Genomic DNA, 23,989 nt, shown 5'->3' on the forward strand with positions numbered 1-23,989 from the left:
CGTGAAAGGTGATGATTCTCTTATTTCTCTCTCTGCTTCCAGATCCTTTGTGTATAAGAGGGCGACTGATTTTTTGGAGTTGATCTTGTATCCTGCCACATTACTAAAGGCGTTTATCAGCTGTAGGAGTTCTTTGGATGAGTTTTTGGGGTCGCTCATGTACACTATCATATCATCTGCAAATAATGCAAGTTTAACTTCTTCCTTTCCAATTTGAATCCCCTTTATCCCCTTATTGGATTGGGAGAATCAACATAGTAAAAATGGCAATTCTACCAAGGGCAATTTATAGATTCAATGCAATCCCCATTAAAATCCCATCAAAATTCTTCACAGATCTTGAAAGGACAATAATCAACTTTATATGGAGAAACAAAAAACCCAGGATAGCCAAAACAATCTTATACAATAAAGGAACTTCTGGAGGCATTACCATCCCTGACTTCAAACTCTATTACAGAGCTACAGTAATGAAAACAGCGTGGTACTGGCATAAAAACAGAGAAGTCGACCAATGGAATCGTATAGAAGACCCGGATTTTAACCCACAAACCTATGAACAACTGATTTTCGATAAAGGAGCTAAAAGTATACAATGGAAGAAAGAAAGCATCTTCAACAAATGGTGCTGGCACAATTGGATGTCAACCTGTAGAAGAATGAAAATAGACCCATATCTATCACCATGCACAAAACTCAAGTCCAAATGGATCAAAGACCTCAATATCAATCTGAACACACTGAACCTGATAGAAGAGAAAATGGGAAGTACCCTACAACATATGGGCACAGGAGATCGCTTCCTATGTATAACCCCAGCAGCACAGACATTAAGGGCAACATTGAATAAATGGGACCTCCTGAAACTGAGAAGCTTCTGTAAAGCAAAGGACACTGTCATTAAGACAAAAAGGCAGCCTACTGACTGGGATAAGTTCTTCACCAACCCCGCTACAGACAAAGGTCTGATCTCCAAAATATATAAAGAACTCAAGAAACTAGACTTTAAAAGGATAATTAACCCAATTAAAAAATGGGGCACTGAACTGAACAGAGAATTCTCATCAGAAGAAGTTAAAATGGCCAAAAGATACTTAAGGTCATGCTCAACCTCCTTAGCGATCAGAGAAATGCAAATCAAAACAACTTTGAGATATCATTTTACACCTGTCAGAAATGGCTAAAATCAAAAACACCAATGATAGCCTTTGCTGGAGAGGTTGTGGAGAAAGGGGTACCCTCATCCATTGCTGGTGGGACTGCAAACTTGTGCAACCACTTTGGAAATCAGTGTGGCGGTTTCTCAGAAAAAATGGGATCAACCTACCCCTGGACCCAGCAATAGCACTCTTGGGAATATACCCAAGAGATGCCCTAGCATATGACAAAAGCATTTGTCCAACTATGTTCATAGCAGCATTATTTGTAATAGCCAGAACCTGGAAGCAACCTAGATGCCCTTCAATAGAAGAATGGATGAAGAAAGTGTGGAATATATATACATTAGAGTACTACTCTGCGGTAAAAAACAATGACTTCTCGAATTTTGCATGCAAATGGATGGAAATAGAAAATACGATCCTGAGTGAGGTAACCCAGACCCAAAAAGAAGATCATGGGATGTACTCACTCATAATTGGTTTCTAGCCATGGATAGGGGCCACTGAGTCTATAATTTGTGATCCTAAAGAAGCTAAACAAGAGGGTAAACCCAAGGAAAAACATATACATATCCTCCCAGCTATGGGAAATAGACATGACTGATGGGCAAAAAATTGGAATCTTGGGGGTGGGGTGGGATGGGGATGAGGGGTGATGGGGAGAGACAAGTGTGAAGGAGAGGATGAGGGGAACTGGGGGAATCGGGGTGATTGGGGATAAAGGAAGGTTGGATAGGGGAGCAGGGAAACTCATACCTTAGGTAAGGGAGCCACCTAAGGGGTGGCAAGAGACTTGAACTTGGAATGGCTACCAGATGCCCAGGGCAATGTCCCCAGTTAGTTCATTGGGGCACCTGAGGATAGGGAACCTGAAATGAACCTATCCTATAATCATACTGATGAATATCTTGCATATCGCCATAGAACCTTCATCTAGCGATGGATGGAGATAGAGCCAGAGACCCACACTGGAGCACCGGACTGAGCTCCCAAGGTTATAATGAGGAGCAGAAGGAGAGAGAACATGAACAAGGAAGTCAGTACCATGAGGGGTGCACCCAACCACTGAGACAGGGGGGCCGATCTATTGGGAGCTCACCAAGGTCAGCTGGACTGCTACTGAAAAAACATGGGATAAAACCGGACTCTTGGAATGTGGCGGACAATGAGAGCTGACGAGAGGCCAAGGAGAATGGCATAGGAACTTTCAACTGGCGATAGATCGAGAGAGAGACAGAGACCCAAATTGGAGCAATGGTCTGAGCTCTTAAGGTCCAAATGAGGAGCAGAAGGAGGGAGAACATGACCAAGGAAATCAGGACCACGAGGCGTGCACCCACCCACTGTGACAGTGGAACTGATCTATTGGGAGCTCTTCAAGGCCAGCTGGACTGGGACTGAATAAGCATGGGTTGAAACTGGACTCTCTGAACATGGCGGACAATGAAGGCTGATGAGAAGCCAAGGACAATGGCACTAGGTTTCGATCCTAATACATGAACTGGCTTTGTGGGAGCTTAGCCTGTTTTGATGCTCACCTTCCTGGGCCTGGATGGAAGTGGGAGGACCTTGGTCTTCCTGTAGGGCAGGGAATTTGGACTGCTCTTCAGTATCGAGAGGGAGGGGGAATGGACTGGGGGGAGGAGAAGAGGAGTGGGGATGGGGGAGGGGAGTGGGGGGAGGGGGCAATATGTGGGAGGAGGGGAGGGAAATGGGAAACGGGGAGCAGTTGGAAATTTTAATTAAAAAAGAATAAAAAAAAAATCCACTATATTTTAGAGAGGTGGGATTCTATAGGGTTCTCCTAGTCTCCAAAGGGTTATTCTTACCAGTAAAAAACTGTCATACTCACCCATTGTTGTATGAAAACAAAAAGCTTGAACACTTGAAAAGATGACTCAGTAAAACAGAGGTAAGTGTTTCCTTTGGTTTAGTTTGCCTTTCCATCCTAAGGGGGAAATGGGCCTCAAATCTTTCCATTGTGAATCCCTTCAGGATATCCACATCTATAGGACCCCCACGTACAAACAAGAAGGAATTATAAAGCCAAATAACCCAAATATAATAAAAATATAAATGAATTTAAGGTAGAGGACAGAGGAATACAGAATCTGAGATGGAACTCATCATTTCTAGGAGGGATGGAAGGCACATGGAGCTCTTAACCTTGGTTTTTCACCATCACATGCATAGTGCATATGACAAAAGCAGCAAGGGCACATGGGGCAAACTTCTCATTTTCCGAGTGCACATAATCATAAAAATCATGTTGGAAAATACTGAAAAGTATGGGACTAGAAGAAATAAGAGTCAGGGAGAGTCTGCAATATTTTGTTTACCAAGATCTCTATAGAACCCTAGATTAAGTTCCTAGAGAACAGATGTGTAACAAAATAATTGCAAACTGAGGCTAAAACTGCCATAGTGAATTCACCAGTATGTGCTGAGAAGTAGGTTGACACAGGTTTATGGTGTACACTTGCTTGGTGGAAGGGAGATGGTATGTCTTTTAGCATGGGAATTGTAACAGAAAAAATAAGCATAGCAGAAGCAAGCACAAAAGAAAAGACTCAGCAGTCTGGCCTTAGAAAAACAAAGAAAAGGGATTCAAGGAACCATGGTCATTCAAAAGATAAAAGGATAAAACCTTAATCTCTAACTACTGATATCTCTGATTAAACACTGAATCTCATTTATATAGATCAGACTGTTACAAAATGAAAACTAGATAGGACCTATTTCAAAAGTAGTAGTAATTATCTCCATCTCTCTTTCTCTGTCTCTCTCTGAGAGAAAATAGAAATGAGATGAGAATTTGAAATTATATGGTAATGAAACTACATCAGAATCTTAACGTGCAATTAATAGTGCTTAGAAGAAAATTTAAAGTCTCAAATGACTATGTTTTAAAAGAACATTAACAGTGGATTACATTTTCTGTTGTGATAAAAACACCGTGACCAAGGCAACTTAAAGAAAGAAAGGCTTATTCTGGGCTGACATTTCTAGAGGGATAGGAGTCCATTACCATTATGGTAGATAATATGGCAGTGGGCAGGCAGGTATGGCACTAGAGCATCAGCTAAGAGCTCAGATCCTGATCCACAATCAGGAAGAAGAGAAAGAGGAGCACACTGGGAATGACTGGGGAGTACTGAAACATTAAAGACCACCCCTATTGACAAACTTCATCCAACAAGGCCACATCTCCTAATCCTTCCCAAACATTTCCATCAACTTGGGACCAAATATTGAAACACATGAACCTACAGGAGTTGTTTACATGCAAACCATTACAGAAACATTTTTAAATGTAAAATTTAGAAAATAATTTTTGTGAATCTTCTTATTTCCTAGGGATAACACTATGAATAAGGATAAGAATACCTTGCTTTCAACTCTACTACAGAGCATCAATACTGAAAAGAGCCTGCTATTGGCATAAGAACAGACAGGAGAACCAATGGAACCAAATAGAAGACCCGGATATTAATCCACACACCTTCAAACACCTAATTTTTGACAAAGAAGCAAAAAATATCAAATGGAAAAAAACATATTTAACAAATGGTGCTGGCATAACTGGATATCAACATGGAGAAGAATGAAAATCGATTCATATCTATCACCATACACAAAACTCAAGTCCAAATGAATCAAAGACCTCAACATTGGGAACATGGGGCCCTTGGGGGAGGACCGCAGGGGGGAGAGGAGAGGCAGGGACGGAAGCAGAGAAAAATGTAGACCTCAATAAAAATCAATAAAAAGAAAAAAAAGAAAGCTAAAAGTGAATTAACTTTTGGCCATCAATATAATTTGTAGCTTTCAATAGTAGTGTACATAGAGATATGTTAAACAGCTTTTGAAACCAGAATAATGTAGTGCCCTTACAAAATTCAATGTAACAGACTACATGCAAAAGGGGACTACTCAATAATCCATGGCCAAGATTATACAGAGATAGCTGATTTAATTAAAGCTTTTGGGAAGTAAATTCATACACTGCTTTAAACAAATACATCTCAACCACAATATGATAAATTTTAAAAAGAGAAGTAAAACCACATGTCTTTGTAGTAATTTAACAGGATAAAAAAAAACAATATCAGTTGAAGTTCAACAACTATACTACAAGAGAGAAAATCCTTGGCGAGACCTAGGATAATTGGTAAAAGTTAACTATACAGTGTTGTTCCTGAGCAGGCCCTCTATTAAGAACTGAAAGTAACAGTAAAAATAATTCATAAAACAGCCTTTAGCTATTGTCCACCTAGGAAAGAAATTGGCAATGAAAATGAAAATCCACATAATATGTGTGAGTTTTCTGTTGGCATAAAACATCATTGAAAGTTTAAGAGACTATAGTAGTGTCTCAGAATTTTTATTGCTGTGAAGAGATGCCACAACCATAGTAACTCTCTCTCTCTCTCTCTCTCTCTCTCTTTCTCTGTGTGTGTGTGTGTGTGTGTGTGTATGTGTGTGTGTCTGTAAGTGTCTGTGTCTATGTGTGTCTGAGGTTTTTTTGAGACAAGATTTCTCTAACAGCCCTGCCTGTCTGGGAACTTGCTTTGTAGACTAGGCTGGACTGGAACTCACAGAGAACCACCTGCCTCTGCCTCCCAAGTACTGGGATTAAAGGTGTGCACCACCATGCCAGGCAGCTCTTAGAAAAACAAAATAACAAAACAAAAAAAAATGTAATTGGGATGGTTCATTTACAGTTTACAGATCAAGGGACATGAGGCCCCCAAAACCCTAGCAGAGAACCCCTACTGGACCTGAAGACTCATCAGTCACCAGAATCTGGTCAGAAGATCTGAGAGGAAACAAAAACCAAAGAACAAAATACTCATTCAACAAAGACAAACACAGGAATCAACACCTAGACCTATAATCACCCCAAATCAAAATGCCTAAATGGCACTGTAAGAACACAATCAAAAACAAAAAGAACAGTATGTCACCACCAGAACCAAGCTACCCTATGACAGCATGACCTGAACATTCCAACACAGTTGAACCACAAGAAAAAGACATTAAAATAACTTTGTGAAGATGATAGAGTTCCCTAAAGAGGAAATAAAAAAAATAAAGAAATGGAAGAAAAGACGGCCAAAAAATTGGAGGAAATCAATAAATCTCTTAAAGAATGTCAAGAAAACCAAGAAAAAAAAACAAACAGTTGACAAAAAATATAAAGCTGTTTGTTCAATACCTGAAAATGGAAATGGAAGTAATAAAGAAAACACAAACTAAAGAAATTTTGGAAATAGAAAACCTGGGCAAGCAAACAGGAACTACAGATCCAAGCATCAACAACAGAATACAAGAGATAGAAGAGAGAATTTCAGGAACTGAATATATAATAGAGGAATAGATTCATCAAAGAAAATGTTACATCTAAAAATTCTTGAAAATAAAACATCAAGAAAATCTGCAACACTATGAAAAGACCAAATAAAAGAATAACAGGAATAGAAGAAGAATCCCAACTCAAAGGCCCAGAAAATATATTCAACAAAATTACAGGAGATAATTTTCCCAAGGTTTAAGAAGGGCATGCCTATAAAGGTACAAGATTACAGAACACCAAATAAAATTACAGAACATCAATAGAAAAAACTCCCCTTGGCACATAATAATCAAACACTAAACATACAGAACAAAGAAAGCATATTAAAAGCTGCAAAGCAAAATGAGAAAGTAACATATAAAGGTAGACCTATTGGAATTATACTTAATATCTCACTGGAGACCCTAAAAGCCAGATATGCTGCAGACATTAAGAGACAACAGATGCCAGCCAGGCTATAACAGCAAAACTTTCAGTCACCATAGAGGAAGAAAACAAGATATTCCATGATAAAGTCAAATTTGATCATCTATCCATAAACCCAGCTCTAACAAAGCTACTAAAAGGACTCCAACCCAGAGAAGTTAGCTACACCAACAAAAACACAGGCAATAGATAATCTCACACCAAAAGGAAACTACATACATTTACACTACTACCACCACTACCACCATCAAAAACAACAACAAAATAATGAAAATTAACAATCACCAGTCATTATTATTTCTCAATATCAATGGACTCAATTTGCCATTTAAAAAAAGAAACCCAAGCTAACAGAATGGATAAAAAAATGGATCCATCCATCTACTGCATACAAGAAAACACACCTTGACATCAAAGACACACATCAACACAAAGCAAATGGTTGGAAAACCATTTTTTCAATCGAATGGACCAAAGAATCAAACTGGTGTAACTATACTAACATCTGAGAAAATAGACTTTAGACCAAAATTAATAAAAAGAGATGAAAAAGGACATTTCATATTCATCAAAGGAAAAATCCACCAAGATCATGTCTCAATTCTGAACATCTATGCAGCAAATAGAAGGGCACCCACATTTGTAAAAGAAACATTACTAAAGCTTAAATCAATATCACACCCCACACATTAATAGTGGAGGACTTCAACACCACACACTTACCAATGATCAGGTTGCCCAGACAGAACCTAAAGAGACGAATGTTATGACTCAAATGGACCAAATAGATATCTACAGAATGTTTCATCCAAACAGCAAATAATATACCTTCTTCTCAGCATCTCATGGAACACAAACTTGATCACAAAGCAAATATTAAGAGATACAAAAATATTTGAAATAACAGCCTGTATCTTATGAGATCATCATAGATTAAAGTTGGAGTTCAACAACAACACAAACCACAGAAAGCCCACAAACTCATGGAAACTGAACAGCTCGCAACTGAATTTCCACTAGGTCAAGAAGGAAATAAAGGGCTGGAGAGATGGCCCAGCAGTTAAGAGCACTGACTGCTCTTCCAGAGGACCCAGGTTCAATTCCCAGCACCCACGGGGCAGCTCACAAACTGTTTGTAACTCCTGTTCCAGGGGCTCTGACAACTTCACACCAATGCACATAAAGTTAAATAAATCATAATAAATTTTAAAAAGAAAAATAAAAGCGTAAAGACTTCCTAGATTTCAATGAAAATGACCATGCATCATACCCAAACTAATAGGACACAATGAAAGCACTAAATGCCTACATTAAAAAGTTGGAGAAATTTCACACTAGCGACTTAACATCACACCTGAAAGCTCTAGAACAAAAAGAAGAAAATACACCCAAGTGCAATAGAAGACAGGAAATAATCAAACTGAGTACTGAAATCAATAAAATAGAAACAAACAAAACAATGCAAAGAAACAGAGTTGGTTCTTTAAGAAACCCAGCAAGATAGACAAACCCTGATCCAAACTAACAGATGACATGTTAATATAGAAAAGCGACCCCAAATAATTATACCAGGGAACTCCTACAGCTGACAAACACCTTTAGTGAAATGGCTAGATACAAGATTAATTTTCAAAAACCAGTAGCCCTCTCATAGGCGATTGAGAAATGTGCAGAAAAGAAATCAGGGAAGCAACACCCTTGATAATAGCCACAACAATATAAGATATTTTGGTGTATCTCTAATCGAGCAAGTGACCTGTACGACAAGAACTTCAAGTATTTGAAGAAAAAAATAGGAAAAGATATCAGAAGACTGAAAGATCTATGCTCATGGATCAGTAGGAGTAACACAGTAAAAAAGCCATCTTACCAAAATCAATCTACAGATTCCATGATATACCCATCAAAATTGCAATACAAATCTTTACAGATCTTGAAAGAAAAATACTCAACTTCATATGGGAAAACAAAAAACCCAGGATAGCTTACACAATCCTGTACAATAAAAGAACTGCCAGAGGTATCACCATGTCTGATATCAAGATCTATTACAGAATGACAGTAATTAAAACAGCATTAGGTATTGGCATAAAAATAGATGCATTGTTCAATGGAATCAAACCTAAGACCAGACAGAAATCCACACACCTATGGACATCAGAGCTTTGACAAAAAGCCAAAACTATACAATGGAGAAAAGAAAGAATCTTCAACAAATGGTGTTACCATAACTGATGTCAGCATGTAGAAGAACAGAAATCGATCCATATCTATCACCCTGCACAAAATTCAAGTACAAGTGGATGGAAGACCTCAACATAAATCCAGTTAGACTGAACCTGATAGACGAGAAATTGGGAAGTAGTCTTGACTGGATTGGCATAGGAAACTACTTCTTGTATATAACACCAGTAGCACAGATACTGAGATCAACAATTATTAAATGGGACATCTTGAAACTAAAAAGCTTCTGTAAGACAAAGGGCATTGTCAGTAGGACAAAACACAGACTACAGAATGGGAAAAGATCTTCATCAACCCCACATCTGACAGAGGGCTGATTACAAGAATATATAAAGAACTCAAGAAACTAGACATCAACTAATCCAATTTAAAAATGGGGTACAGACCTAACCGGAAAACCCTCAAAAGAAGAACCTCAAATGGCTAAGAAACACTTTAAAAAATGTACATTATCCTTAACCATCTGGGAAATGCAAATCAAAATGACTCTGAGATTCCGCCTTCCACCTGTCAAAATGGCTAAGATCAAAACCACTGATGACAACTTATGCTGTGAAGGATGTGGTACAAGGGAAAACTCTTCCATGCTACTGGGAGGGCAAACATGTATAGCCACTTTGGAAATCAATATGGTGGTTTGTCAGCAAGATAACCCAGAGGAATTTCGGTGAGGGGCCAGCATTGATGGTGTAGCAGAGGCCAGAGGCCTTAAACCTGATCAACAACACACTACATAATTTGCAAGTAAAGCTGTTTGGTCAAAAGAGTATGCTGCACAATACACCACAGCTCCCAACATCACTATGACAAATGAAGAGGTAAGAGAGAAGTGGGAAAAATAGAATAGCGAGCGTGTTTTTTTATTTGCTTTTGTTTTTTAATTAATATTCCTATCTTTATTTTTATTATTTCTCTTTATGTTTTCCTGGGGGTGGAGGATGCTGCAAGGGAGAAGGGTGGATACAGAAGAACTGGGAGATGGGTGAGACTGGGATGCCTGATATGAAATTCCCAAAGAATCAATTAAAAATCATATAATAAATAAAGAAGCTGAAGTGTGGTTTACCACAGTTGATGGTTTGCGGGGAGGGGGTAGGGAAGGACTCAATTATCTTTAATTGATAACTCGGGGCTAGCTACTGGGTGATTGAGCATGTTTCAATGAATTTATGGACAACACAAATTGGACTTTGTGTATTTTTTGCTTTTGGAGGTAGGGCACAAAGACGAGAGTGTGAACCTGGAAGGAATAGGGTGCCAGTGTGATGTTGTGCATTGTATGAAATCCCCAAATAATCAATAGGAATATTATGCTGGGGGAAAATAAGGAACAATTTAAAAATGAAAACAAATATCACAACAACTTAAAGGAATACAGAAAACAAATTTCATTTGTTTTTTCAAACTGTGACTAGATATTTGATATTCTCAACACCATGTCCTCTATTTAATGAACTGAACTCAGGTTGTTTTTCAAGAGCAGTAAGTGCTCTTAACTGCTAATGCACCTCTGCAGCCTCAAATAAGAAAAGTAACCAGTGGTCTCTTCTTAAAGTCTTTAAAATCTGTAAGCTCTTTATACCCTTGACCCTATGATAAGTGAGGAGGGAAGTGCCTGAGACACACTTAAAACATGTTTCCTATTGTTTTGTTCCAAGCAGTTGGCTTGTTTTTAGAATTGTTTGTTTGTTTATGTATTAGGGGAGTCTGTCTGACTGTGTCTGCATATGTGTTTGCGTGTTTGAGTGTCCTTGTATGTGTGGTAGTCAGAAGGTAACTGACTGGTGTTCTCCTCTATAACTCTCTACACTTTTGTTTTAAGGCAGGGGTCTCTTCTTGAACTTAGCTATTTTCCTGCTGAAGAGTGAAAGTCTAAGCAATCACCTTATTTCTTCTTTCTTAGAGCTGGATATGTGATTTCAGAATAATCAGCACTGAGCCACCTCTCTGACCCCTAGTTGACTTGTTTTTATTAAGCAGAGTCTCTTTAACAGCTCTTGGCTCCAGTTTTATGAAAGTTACACGCTGTAACTTTTGCGAAAACTTCAAGTTTTCAATTATTTTTTCTTAACTTATTGTTTTCAGTTCTCAACATAAATCTCTCTAAAAGCAGCAAGGAAAGCCCACATTGCAGAATGAATGCTTCACTGTGTAGAAATACTTTCTACCAGGCTAATTAGTCTATCACTTTCAAATTTAACCTCTCATGAAGTCTTAAGGCAGAAGCAAAATGTAGAAAAATTATTTGACACATATGAAACATGAATAATCTCTAGTCCAATTACTTCATTTCCATCTGTTTTTCCTGTCCACATCTCTTTGAGTATTCTGAGCTAAGATTCTAGCCAAATCACCCATTTGGCTCTGGTTATAAAATTCTGGGGCTTTTCTTAATCCTCATTTCTATTTCTCCCCAAATTTTTATGACACACATGTTCTAAAACCATCTTAACAACAGTCATGTCAGCCATCACAGCAACAATTTCACCTCTCTGGCACTTAGTTTTTGTTCTAGATGTTTTCTTTTCCATCACTGTGACAAATACCTGAAGGAATAAAGTCAAAGCTCACATTTTCAGAAACTTCAGTTGGAAATTGGCTATGTTCATATTTCTGGATCTGTAATGAGGTAAAATATCATGAAAGGAAGGCACAGTAGAAGAAAGCCCTTCAATGCATATGAGCCAGAAACAGAGAATAAGTGCTTGTTCTAACAGCTCTCTCCTTTTAATTTATTCCATCTGAGTCTTGTTTATGCTGGTGTTCCTCATATTTGAGGTGAGTTTTAATTTCCTCAATTACTTCTCTCTGAAAATTCCCCAGGGTCACACCCAGAAATGTGTTTTATCTTCTGGACATCTTTCAATCCAATCAAGTTAAAAGTCAAGATTAATCAGTACAGAAGGGGAATTCCTTAACTTCACAAAAACAATTTGTTCCTTAAAAATTACTAATAACATCATATTTAATGGTTTGAAACAGGAAGCACTCCCTCTAATTCAGAAACAAGGCAAATATGTCTCCTTTTACCACTCCTTTTTACATCATACTGGAAATTCTACCAAGTAGAATTACTGAAGGAAAGGAAATAACTGTTAAATACTGTTAGAACCAAGAACCAAAACTGCTTTTGTTTGCATATAACAGGGGAGTCACAGTAGAAAATATCAAAGAATTGACAAGACAGTTCCTAGAATTAGTACAGCTAGATTTCATGATATAAGGTTAAGAAACAAAATTCAGTGTTCTTTCTATATTATCAGCAATGAACAATCACAAATTGAAAGTTGGATTACCTTTGATATAAATTAGTTAACAATCTAATAACATTTATATAAGATATCTATTATGAAAACCCTGATGAAATAAATAAAAGGCCCAACAAAATTAAAGTACTTCTGGAATCAAGGATACAGAGACCCAATAGTTTCAAGGTATCCCTTTTCCCCAAAGAAACATTAAACAACTTATTTTATGCCTATAAAAATTGGTTCTGAAATTTATATTGAAAGGCAAAAGTTATGGAATAGCCAATTCAATACTAGAAAAAAATAAAGACAGTGGAACATTACTATCAATTTCAAGACTGTATTAATTACTTGTCTCATTGCTGTGACAAAATACCTGACAAAAGCAACTTAAGGAAGAATTTATTTCTTATTACAATTCCAGGGGATATTATTCAGCATGGCAGGAAGGAACAATGGCCAACAGCGGGAAACAGTTGTTCAAATTGTGTCCACAGCAGAAAGAAAAGACAGTGATGAATGCCTGTGCTCAGCTCACTTTCTTTTTATTTATTCAGTCAGGGACCACAGCCCATGAAATGGTATGACCCACATTTATGTTGATTGTTCCTATGTCAGTTAACTTAATCAGGCCAATACGTCACACACGGGCCCAGAGATTGTTTACATGGTGATTCTAAATATCATCAAATGGAAGGAGATGGGGAAAGGGAAACCATGACCAGAATATATTATATGAAATTTCAGTAAAATAAAATTAACCCCCACATAGACTTACTATAAGGCTAAAGTAATAAAAAAAACAATGTGATATTTGCAAAATAATAGATTAGACAATGTAATAGAATAAGTTCCCATAAAGGGATACATATTAATGCAGCTAACTTGTCTTTGAAAAAGGACAAAAGAAAACATAAGTCTTTCATTTAATGCTGACAGAAATAGATATCAGCATGCAAAAACAAAGAATATAGAAATCCAGGCTGTGCATGTGGTTAGACCTCTTAAGTTTCAGCAATCAGGAGGCAGAGGCAGGCAGATCTCTGTGAGTTTGAGGGCACCTTAGTCTGCAAAAATGTTCCAGGACACTCAGGTTTTTACACTGAGATCCTGTCTCAAATAAAATAAATATAGAGTTGATATATGTAGTGCACTTGTTAAGAGTGTTTGCCTAACATACATGAAGCCCTGGGGTCAACTTGAGGAATAGATAAAAAATGCTATATGCAGACTTCACACACAGAGCAATTAATTTTTAAATGCATTGCTAACTTAAAATGGGCCACCGTGTTATGTGTAAAATATAAAACGTTAAAACTCCTAGAAGATAACAAAAGGTAACCTAGATGACTTCAGGTATGATGATGATCTATAAAAGGAACAATTAGTAAACTGGGCTTCATTAAAACATAAACCTTATGTTCTACAAAAGACACTGTCAGGAAAAATAAAAAGAAAATATACTTGCAAATTATTAGATAAAAGATTATCAGGCCAAATATAGAAGTACTTGATTTAAAAATGGCTAAAGGGGTGGGAGGTAGTGGAGCACACCTTTAATCCCAGTATTCAGGAGGCAGAGGCAGGCGGATCTCTGTGAGTTCGAGGCCAACCTGGTCTACAAAAGCTAGTTCCAGTCTTACTAAAGCGCAGTCATGTCTATTATGTCCTATAACGGAGGGGCCATCATGGCCATGAAGGGAAAGAACTGTGTGGCCATCGCCGCTGACAGGCGTTTCGGGATCCAGGCCCAGATGGTGACAACAGACTTCCAGAAGATCTTTCCCATGGGTGGCAGGCTGTACATAGGCTTGGCCGGGCTGGCCACCGACGTCCAGATAGTTGCCTAGCACCCCAAGTTCCGGCTGAACCTGTATGAGCTGAAGGAAGGTCGGCAGATCAAGCCCTACACCCTCATGAGCATGGTGGCCAACCTCTTGAATGAGAAATGGTTTGGTCCCTACTACACAGAGCCTGTCATTGCCGGGTTGGACCCGAAGACCTTTAAGCCCTTCATTTGCTCTCTAGACCTCATTGGCTGCCCCATGGTAACTGACGACTTTGTGGTCAGTGGTACCTGCTCCGAACAAATGTATGGGATGTGCGAGTCTCTCTGGGAGCCCAACATGGATCCAGAACACCTGTTTGAGAGACCATTTCCCAAGCCATGCTGAATGCCGTGGACCGGGATGCTGTCTCAGGCATGGGCGTCATTATCCACATCATTGAAAAGGACAAGATCAGCACCAGGACACTGAAGGCCCAGATGGACTAACCCTGCACTCTGGTCCCGGTTTCCTTTTATTATTTTTCTTCTTAATAAAATTGCTTTTCTTTCAAAAAAATAAATATCTTGCCGGGCGGTGGTGGCGCACGCCTTTAATCCCAGCACTTGGGAGGCAGAGGCAGGCGGATCTCTGTGAGTTCGAGACCAGCCTGGTCTACAAGAGCTAGTTCCAGGACAGGCTCCAAAACCACAGAGAAACCCTGTCTCGAAAAACCAAAAAAAAAAAAAAAATAATAAATAAATAAATAAATAAAACAAAAAACAAAAACAAAACAAAAAAAAAAGCTAGTTCCAGAATAGGCTCCAAAGCTACAGAGAAACCCTGTCACAAAAAAACAAAACAAAACAAAAAAAGCTAAAGGATCTATAGAGACAACCTTTCAGTCCCTCAGTAAAAGAAGAAACATAGATGGAAAATAAACATATGAAAAGATGCTCAGCAATACATGTTTTTAGGGAAGCTCAATTTAAAGCAACAATGGAATAGCACTAGACATATACTAAAATAACCAAATTAGAGAACACTGACACTACTGTTAATGCTGTTGATGCAGAATGGGCCTCTCGTTTGCTACCAGTGCAACTGAAAATATAGTACAGTCACTGTGTATGTTGTCAGTTTCTAGCAAAACCAAACTTATTCTTAACATAGAATACAGCACTCACATTCCTTGGTATTTACTCAAAGGACTTGTGAAGTTATGGTGTGGGAAGTGTCAAAAGGTTATAGAATATTGATATTTACACTAACTTTATTTACTATTGCTAAAACTTAGAAGTAACAAAGATTTTAGTAGGTAAATAGACAAACTGTGACATAGCCAGGTGAGCCAGCACCTAAGAGAAATAAGTTATCAAACCATGGGAACACATGAAGGAAGTTGAAATGTGCATTACTAAATGAAAGGAATGGGAGAACCCACATAATGTATGATCCCAAGTATACAGTGTTTTGCACAAGGTGAAAATATGGAAGTAGTAGAAGGATCAATAATTACTAGAGGTTAGAGAGAGTAAGTGATAAACATATGTGTTGTGGGAGAGAATATTTGTTTAACTACGTAAAGATGTGCCACATTTGTTTAATTATGTAAAGGTATGTTGCTATTTCACCTTGCCTGCCTAAGGCACCTGACTGGTCTAATAAAAAGCTGAATGGCCAATAGCTTGGCAGAGGAGGAATGGTGTGGCTGGTGGGCAGAGAGAAAAGGGGAGCCAGTCAGCCCACTAGAAAACTGCCAATTAGGGGGCAGCCAACCAGCAGGGCTAGCTAGACATGGAGAAATCAGGAAAGCAAGATGGAAAGTATGTAAATGAGGTAAATGAGACTCGGGAAAGCACATAGATTAATATAAATGGGTTAATCTAAGTTACAGGGAAAAAAAGCTAGCTAGAAACAAGCCTAAGCTAAGGCCAAACATTCATAATTAGTACTAAGTATCTGTGTCATGATTTGGGGGCTGGCAGTCCAAAAAAGCCTGCTACACAGATGAAGCAAAGAAGATTTGTAGGTCAGTCAAACTATCTGTGTGATATGACAAACGGGTATGCAATCATTACACTTTTGTCCAAACCTATAGAATGTTTAACCCAAAGAGAAAGTCTATGTAATCAATACATCTTAGGTGATAATGATGTGTCAGTATCAAGTTTATCAGTTGAAACAATGGTACCACTATGGTACAGTTTATCCTATGGTGCAGAAAATACAGGAGGCATATGAGAACTCTATTTCCTACTAATTTCCCTGTTAACATAAAACTTCTCTAAAAATAGTACTTCTTGATTAAAAAATTAATAATCTCTACACTTACAATGATGTGACTTATTCCTTGAGTTTTCTACTAAGATACACCTACAAATTCTAGCTGGATACTAAATAAGAATCTTAAATAGATTCACTGAGAAATAGTATTCATCATTTAATAAAACATGCAAAGAGAATACCATCAGCTTCACCCTCTCTGCCTTTAGACTTACATTTTAATTCATTCTTTTCTCTTCTCTCTGTCCCTAATCCTACTGTCTTCTGTTCCCTGCTCCATTAATATCTTCAAGCATTACACCTTCAGTCACACCTGTGCTCTAACAGGCTTTTCAACTCTTTGGTGTTCCCATTGTACTGAACCTTTAAAATCTTCAAGCTGCAATTTTTATCCTAACTTCTTTTGTCAACAATTTACACACACACACACACACAAAAAAAAAAAGTTTCTTTTCACTGTCTCTACATGCTTACTTCTACCACTCAAAGTACTTCATAAACAGAGTGGACCTCAAAAAATTCCTAGGGTGATTTTTTTTTGTTTTGTTTTGTTTTTGTTTCTACATCCCAAATTCTTTTTTTGAAGATTGTATTTACTATGTATACAGTTTTCTACCTGCATGTATGACTGCTCATCAAAAGAAGACACTATAAATGGTTGTAAGCCACCATGTGGTTGCTGGGAATTGAACTCAGGACCTCTGGAAGAGCAGCCACTGCTTTTATCCTCTGAGCCATCTCCCCAGCCCCTCTACACCCTCAATTTCTAATTTGATGGGTTTATACGAAGGAAAGGAATTAATATAAGCATGTTAGGTGAAAGTGTTTCCTAAAGGCAGAGTCCGATGCATAAGCCAAATTAAGAAACCTTTATTCCAAATACCTGCAATGTCGTTCTAGTCCTAAGAATGATAATATTCCACCAACTGAAGAATATAATTAAGTCAATCCTCTGCACCTGACATAATCATCCCTAACGAAAAAAGAAAAGCTTCTTTGGTTATTAAATACAAGTATCTTCCCTTGCTTGTGTCCTTTCCACCCTCCTGTGATATGACAAGCCTAGCTTTAAGCACACTCTTGTTTATCTAAAGACAGGGAAACACCAGAAACACAAGGAGGAAATCTGAATGAGAAAAATTCAAAGGAGAAAAGTGTAAAATAATCAAAATGGCTTGGTATCACTTTCTTCAATAAATGTGTGCACGAATCAGAAAATACGTAGAATTTAATATATATATATATATATTTTCATGGAGTACTCAGCCTTTCTACATCTCAAACTTTATTCATAAGTACCAAACTCTTGAAGCATTGTTTTTGGCAGGGTGATCATTTTTAAAGTTACATTGAAAAAAAATTTTACATTTAAGTGGACAGAGGAGAAGTTAAGTAAGGGAAGAAAAACAGGGGTTACTAATGACTAAAACAGGTTCTCTGCTTTTCAGGCATAGACTCTGGATCAATCAAGTTGCCAAATCTTGAGTCATTTTTAAACAATAGAATAAATTCATTCTTTAATAAAGTCAATATTTGCTAAGGATCCTCTTAGCAATGGTAAACCCATTCAGGAGATGAAAGTTGAGGACAGGACTGATGAGACTGAGCAGAGGTAACTGGAAGGTCAGTAATACTGTTGTAGTTAAAAGAACTGCCAGAGACAAGATAGCATAGTCAGACCAAGCTGATTAAGAATATAGTTCACAAAAGTTTCATTAGCTAAAGGCTCAAACCACCTTAAGACTCAGGAGTACAATATAATGTAGGTTGCAGCTTTCTTTATTAATGTGTTATCCTTTACAAATAATAACTAGTGAGCTCTGTTAAATTTTAGTATTTCCTAAATTCAAACAGCACCTTATTCATGTCTTTCTGCAAACGACAAATTACACATTCCAGTATACACACTGACTATTCACTAGCTTAGGTCTCTTTTAAAGAGTGCATTTTTATACTCATTATCCTTTTATCTACAGATTTTTTTACACTTCTTTTATGAGGATAAACTGTCACTAACACATGAGAGTGTATCTTTGTTCTCACTCAAAAAACATTGCTTAAACATCAAATAAAAGCTCAAAATTTCTTCTCTTACTCCATGAACTCCATTCAGGATGACTTATCTTTCTAGTAACATTTAATAGCTTGCAACTAATAAGTTTATTGGGTACTCCCCATGTGCAAGGTTGTTATTTGGGTAGCAAGAGAGAAAAATAAGGGTAGAGCTATCAAACAGATAAAGCATGATTACATACTAATTTTTGCAGTAAGTTAATAAGAATGAGTCTGGAAGCGTGAATAGGAGTTCACTGGGCTCTTGGAAAAGTCAAAAGGCATCCCTAGCATCCCCCCTCACTAGTTTGATAATATTATCACCAAAGCCCTTTGAATAATTGGAGTAAAGAAGTGAATAAATAAAATAATAAGAAAACATGAGGACATACTATTTAAACATATTTCAGATCTGGGAGTAAATGTTTATAAAACAGAATTCACACTCAAGAAAAAGGGGTGGAGTAGGAGTTTTATTATGTTGTATTAAGTTAAAACAAATGAGTTAAAATATAAACATCTGCGCTTGGGACCACGTATTCCGTCTTTTATAAAAGTTCATAAAAATTAAAACGAAAGCATACAGGCCTTTATCGAATGTCAGAAAACTTTTCCTAATGTTTTATATTCTTAGCATCATTGTTAAAGTTTCTAAAGTCAGACTGCCATGTATCTGGCCGCACCATACCCTTAGAATACGCTCTTCCTTGAAACAATGAACACTACTTTAGCTAAAAAATTTCAGTTACTGATTTGTACAACTTCAAGTTTTTCAAAGTCTGGCCTTATACTGTAAATATTGAAAGGGATTCGTCTAGCTCAAAACTTTACCACTCCACCTCTTCAGTCACATTCACTTATTTCTTCTCAAATTCCATTAGTTGTTTTTCTCCCGATGGAACTCTTAAAAATGTATGACACACACACACACACACACAAAATGGCTGCAGTTAGAGCACGAACACACACATCAATATCCAGTCACATTCCTATGGGGGATATTCTTACTCAAAATCAACAGACCACGAAAAAGGAAAAAAAAAAAAAAAAGCCTCAGCAGGAAAGTTCCAAAGTCTCTCCTTCCCTCCAACTCCAAGCCCTCAAGATTCCCCACCCCCTAGGGCAACGTGACTGACTTCTCAAGCACGGACGCGCAAACACACACACACACACACACACACACACACGTGTGTGTGTGCCCGCATGCGCGCGACCCTCTGTCACCCGCCACTGCCAACAAAACAGTTATAGCCTTTGTTAAAAATGTCCAGGCACAATGCATCAAAAGAGGGTCACATTCCCGAGCAAAGGAAAGTCAGAGGAACGCCACACCCTCTATTGCAAAGGCCTAGGACAGATAGCCCACCTCTCCCAAACCCTCTCCCCAGCGACAGGAAACATTCCTGGCAACTCTGTACCCTGAGAAAACAGAGCAAGGGTAGATAGTAAGTTGGAACATCGCTCAGGAGCACCAAGCTGGGGCGACTGAACTTGAAGCTGGGCCACCCTCCAGGGCCCTCAAGCAAACCTTCCCTTCCCCCCGCCCCCCCCCCCCCCCCCCCCGGCCTGGCCAAGCCCAAGTGTGGACTTCCAGCTTGTCCACTCCCTTCTTCCTTCTTCTAATTCAGCCGCTCCCTACACACCTTGCCACGGGCGTCCCGCCACAGCTCACTCCTCTGCCCACGCGGCCAGAGCCAAGAAACCTCGGGCAGCACCGCTACCGACACAGCTGCACGAGTTTCCTTCAACCGGGTCAAAGTCTTCCATCCACACCCCGGCCCCTCTCGGGCTGCAGCCACGTTCTCTTGGAGGAGTTCCGCACTGCAGCCGTACTCACCAAGAGTCCCACTCCGCTCCTAAACGCTAGGAGAGCCGCAAGCCGCGCCTGCGCCCTCCTGCTCCGGTCGGTCGCCGAGCCAGGACCGGAGAAAGGAGCCAGCAGCAGCTGCTAACTGCCCTGGTGGGGAGGGCTCCAACTGGGTAAAGGGAGGAGGGGAGGGGCCACGAGGGGTGGGAAGCAAGGGGCGGGGCCAGGCAGGGCGGGAAAGGGAAGAGTGGTGCCTGAGTAGCTTCTTACAACCCTGCGCAGTAGGCCTTTGAGCTGGAGCCATTCACTCTGGTGCTCATAACCAGCACAGAAAAACTGCCATTGGCCCCTCCGTGTGTTCCTGTATCTACCCGCGAACATTGCTTGGAGCAGGACCAAACAGTTGTCAGAGCAGCGGTCTCTTTCTCAAACCGCATTGTCAATCTCACCACCCTATTACTTCTTTTTCTTTGTTAATTCTCATTCCACATTTTCCTGGGCCCTCTTCAAGATAGTGGAATGCAAATTTCTCATCTGCATGCCTCCTAAGAAGATATGTCCGGAACTAGTGACTAGCCAACCAGACTTTGGATATTGTTACAGTTCAGGGTATGGCCCTTTCCCTGGGGTCAAAAACTTGAGCTACTTCTGAACCAACAAACTTGAGTTACTTCTTGAGGCCAACAATCTGCATTATCTTTAATATTATGCATGCATGCATGCATGTATGTATGTATGTATGTATTTGAGACAAAGTCTTGCTTTGTGGCCCTGGCTGTCTCACCATGCTCTGAATAATTACATTGTTAAAATCCATTCAAACGCCTCAGGAAATGAGAACACAATTTGTCAAATAAGGCCTATTTTTAAAATGTTTTAGGTGTTTGTTTTATAATTTGAACACTAGGCTTCTAAGAGTCCCTCTTAGATATGGGATGCAAGACCATTCTGTTGTGTAGACTTCCATCTAAGATTAAAAGCCTTCTGATTGTTAGCAATTAAAGGAGCCTAAACTGATTATTATTCTATGCTGTATGCATGCTTAGTTTTAAGTTCTGAGCTTTTCTGTTTAGACTCTGGTCAGCTGTGACATGGCATTTCACATGCTTTCAGATCAGCTATTAAAATAAACACACCTCAGTGAACCCAAAGAGAATTGGGTGTGGGCTTGAAGTGATTTGTTCCAAGCTAATTTGCCTCCACCCCCTTTTTTACTTTGGTCAATGATGGAATTAGTGCCACACTAGTAGACCCTTCCCAATAAATACTTTAGTTGTGATTGCAACATTTTATGGGGCAGTCTGGTAATTGTCACTAAAGATCTAAATATACCCCTCCCATTAGTTTTGTGGTTCTTTCATTTGTGTTTTTTTTTTTTTTTTTTGCAAAGTAGACTTTTCTGAGCTCACTTTTACTTTGCATTTGTTTTAAAAAAAATAAAAGATTTAGGGAGGTTGTAGGAAGGTGGGAAGTGGTTAGTGATGAAAGGTTTGCTGGCAGGTTTACAGAGTGAATCTTTAAGTTACTGGAAATGTAACTTATCCTACTTGTTTCACTACTAAAATATTCCCTGTAAAGAAGGAGATTTAAAAGTACAGTGGATCAAGAAAGGTGATTTTTAAAAATCTAATAGAGGTGGATATGTGGGAGATTTCACTTTTAATTTGATTTCTTTTTTTATTCTTCTTTTTTCCCTTAATGGTTATTTTGGTGGAAGTAACCAATACTAGATTGAAATAACTTAAGTAAAATGACAAAGTTATTGTGTAACCTAAATTGTGAAAGGGTAAGTCTGTTGTTAGCCTTGAGAATAAATAAAACCAGAAAACAGAATGTTTGAAATTCCATCTCAGGCTCTCAATCTTTCCTCTCTCAGACAGGGTCACTCTCTCAGTACCTCCCAAAGTCACATACAACTGGCTTGGAATCACAGCTTCTGACCAACATTGGGTTCAAACTCTCAAGTCAGGTCAGATAGAAGATATTTCTCTTCCCTCAGTTCAAGTTTTTAAATCACCAGCTAGAGTTTGATTGGGTGGATTATCATAACTGATTCTGGATATTAAGTAAATGGAACCCTACACACACACACACACACACACACATACACATACATACATACATACACACACACACATACATACACATGCAAGCACAGGAATAAAAGTAAAGAAAGACTTTCTAAATGAAAATATAAGATATGAAGAAATGTTTCTAGTCCAGATTTGACACTCAGGTCTTAAGAATGACAGAACACTGAGTTTTGTTTTGGGTTATTCTGTTTAGTTTTTAAATTTTATTTCATGTTTTTCCTGCATGAATGTCTATGCACACCTATACATGCAGTGCCAACAGAGTCCATAAGAGAGCTCCAGATCGCCTGAAACTGGAATGATAGACAGTTGTATCCTACTATGTGGGTGCTGGAAATCTAACCCAGAGCAGAAGAATATTCAGTGTTCTTAATCTCTGAGCCGTCTCTCCAGCTCCAAAATGTTGTTTACAGAAAAAGAGAAAAGAACTAGGTAGACAAAAATAAAAAAAAAAAAATGCACACTGGGCTGGAGAGATGGCTCAGAGGTTATGAGCACTTGCCCTTCATGCACAGGACACGGGTTCAATTCTCAGAACCCACGTAGTGTTTTACAACTCCCTATAGTTCCAGTACAAGGGAATCTGACACCCTCATCTGGCCTCCACGCACACATGTGGGGCACCTACATACATATAAGCATTTATACACACACATAAAATAAATAAATCTTCTTTTTAAAAAGAAGATACATACAATACAGTATCTATATTTAAGGACCACAAATTTGGAATATTCCCATATTCTGTATGTGTCCCTGTCTGCCTATCTGTCTCTGTCTCTCACTAATGTGTGTGTTTGTTTTCTATGGCTGATGTAACAATCCATAATACATACTTACTGTTTTAAAACACAAATTTATTGAAGTTGAAGAGATGGATCAGGAGGTAAGAGCACCTTCTGCTCTTGCCAAATACTCAGATTTAATTTGGAGTGCTTACATCAGGAAATTTATAACTACCTATAACTCCAACTGCAGGGGATCTGGTGCCCTCTGACTTATTTGTTCTTTTGATACACAATAAACTAATGTAGGTATGCACATATACATAAAAATTTTAAAAACCCATTTTAAAAATTGAATACAGCAAAAAATTAATTGTGTTACATTTTTAGAGACCCGAAGTGAAAATGGAATTCCTTTTAGGAGACTCTTTGGAACTGTCTTGCTTTAATTCAAAATGTTCTAAATAATTTGTAGTCAGCTTAATTTTCCTTAAATTACTTTCCCCTGATTTATATCTTGCCTAATAAATGAGTCAAGATTCAAAAGCAAATTTTAGAGTTGGTGTAGTAGATGTAATATCTGTTTCATTGTCACCCCAAATCACAAAGTTATTCCATATTCTTCTACTCAGAAAACTCCAGTGAGCCTCTTTCTCCAATATTCCAGGCTCAGGCATATAATTCATTTGTAGATCCAATCTTCTCCTTGATTGATGTCAATGTCAATGACTTGTAAATCAGATACCTAGCTCTGAATTCTACTGATTTTCAAATCTATAGGTATAACCAAGTAGTGAATTAATTTTCCTCAAACTATAAAAAACAT

At 38.4% G+C, this 23,989-nt stretch overlaps 1 protein-coding gene and 1 pseudogene across 2 annotated transcripts in view; one reads left to right on the top strand and one right to left on the bottom strand.

Annotated features, from left to right (window-relative positions):
* Prrg1 (proline rich and Gla domain 1) overlaps positions 1-20,412 on the bottom strand; it is a 131,175-nt gene extending 110,763 nt beyond the window's left edge. Inside the window, exon 1 of one of the 2 annotated variants that reach the window (XM_057760506.1) lies at positions 20,376-20,412. The gene's annotated coding sequence lies outside the window, so the exon portion shown is untranslated. Of the gene's footprint in view, positions 1-20,181 lie in introns of both variants that reach the window. The other variant, XM_057760504.1, reaches the window with a different exon arrangement.
* Positions 14,087-14,709, top strand: LOC130868246 (proteasome subunit beta type-3-like; annotated as a pseudogene).
* Positions 20,413-23,989: the final 3,577 nt, after the last annotated feature.

Source organism: Chionomys nivalis, chromosome X (assembly GCF_950005125.1).
Source record: "Chionomys nivalis chromosome X, mChiNiv1.1, whole genome shotgun sequence".
In the NCBI taxonomy this organism is placed as follows: Eukaryota; Metazoa; Chordata; class Mammalia; order Rodentia; family Cricetidae; genus Chionomys; species Chionomys nivalis.